The sequence below is a fragment of the Cebus imitator genome, unplaced genomic scaffold (genome assembly GCF_001604975.1).
Source record: "Cebus imitator isolate Cc_AM_T3 unplaced genomic scaffold, Cebus_imitator-1.0 Scaffold547, whole genome shotgun sequence".
Taxonomy (NCBI): domain Eukaryota; kingdom Metazoa; phylum Chordata; class Mammalia; order Primates; family Cebidae; genus Cebus; species Cebus imitator.
In genome coordinates, this window is record NW_016107862.1 from 317,638 (window position 1) to 319,380 (window position 1,743).

Here is a 1,743-nt window from a genome sequence, read left to right on the forward strand (position 1 = left end):
ACATGGTGAAACCCCGTCTCTACTAAAAATACAAAAAATTAGCTGGGCATGGTGGCACGTGCCTGTAATCCCAGCGACTCAGGAGGCTGGGGCAGGAGAATTGCCCGAACCCGGGAGGCGGAGGTTGCAGTGAGCCGAGATCGCGCCATTGCACTCCAGCCTAGGTAACAAGAGCAAAACTCTGTCTCAAAAAAACAACAAAAAAAAACCAAAACCAAAATAAAATAAAATAAAAAGACACGGTTTAAAAAGACACCATGCAATGACGTGATCTATGATTACTGCAACCTCCAACTCCCAAGTTCAAGCAATTCTCCTGCTTCAGCCTCCTGAGTAGCTGGGATTACAGGCGCGTGCGACCATGGCTGGCTTATTGTTGCATTCTTAGTAGAAATGGAGTTTTACCATGTTGGTCAGGCTGATCTCAAACTCCCACCTTGGCCGGGCGTGGTGGCTCACACCTGTAACCCAAGCACTTTGGAGGCCAAGGCAGGAGGATCATCTGAGGTCAGGCCTGACCAACAAGGTGAAACCTTGTCTTTAAAAAAAAAAAAAACAAAAAAACACTGCCACCTTGGCCTACCAAAGTGCTGGGATTATAGGTGTTAGCCACTGCACTTGTTTTTGTTTCTGAAACAGGGTCTCATTCTTTCTCCCACGGGGAAGTGCAGTGGCAGGATCATGGCTCACTGCAGACTGGACTTCCTAAGCCCAGGTGATTCTCCTGCCTCAGCTTCCAGAGTAACAGAGACTACAGGCTTGTGCCAACCATGCCCTCCCTGCTAATATTTGTTTGTTTGTTTATTTGTTTTAATTTTTAGTAGAGACGAGGTCTTGCCATGTTGCCCAGGATGGTCTCTAACTCCTGAGCTCAAGCTATCCTCCTGCCTCAGCCTCCCAAAGTGCTGGGATTACAGGCATGAGTCACCCTGCCTGGCCAGTTACTCTTTTTAAGGTGATGAGACTAGGGCAATTTCCCTGCCTTTTTGCCGCTTCTCTTTAACCTCATAGTTAGAGTTCTCAGGAACTGCTGATGCAAATCACTGACTTCTAAGAGACTGGTACCCAGCCCACTTCCTAACACAAGTTCTCAGAATAGCCCTCTCCAGTGGCTGGTTGTCACTGAGTTCAAATGGTGCCACCTCCTTTCCTAGGTCAACCCTTTCCCTTGGTCCACCTAGAGCCTCTGTCACTCCAGTTGGTGTCCCTCCTCTCACATTCTCTGCTTTTCTACCTCTCTTCCATCTCCTTCCAAAGGTTTGCCTTCCTCACCCTTGAACCCACAAACACACACACCTTTCTCTGCCAAGTCCAAAGTGACTTATGTTGTGTTATGTTATGTTATGTTGTGTTATGTTATGTTATGTTATGTTATTTGAGATGGGGTCTCACTCTATCACCCAGGCTGGAATACAGTGGCCTGATCATGACTCACTGCAGGCTTGACCTCCTGGGCTCAATCAATCCTCCCACCTCAGCCTCCCAAGTATTGGGACCACATGTGTGTGCTCTGCCATGTCTGGCTAATGGCTCATATTAGATTCTGAAGTTCATTCAGTTTAATTTTAGCAAGAAATATTATTTAAAATTTTTTTAATCAGTGGAGATGAGATCTCACTATGTTGCCCAGGCACATATCCAACCTGGGCTTAGGTAATCCTCCCACCTGGACCTCCCAAAGTGTTGTGATTACAGGCATGAGCCACGTCCAGCCAAGAAATATTCTTTTTTTTTTTTTTTTTT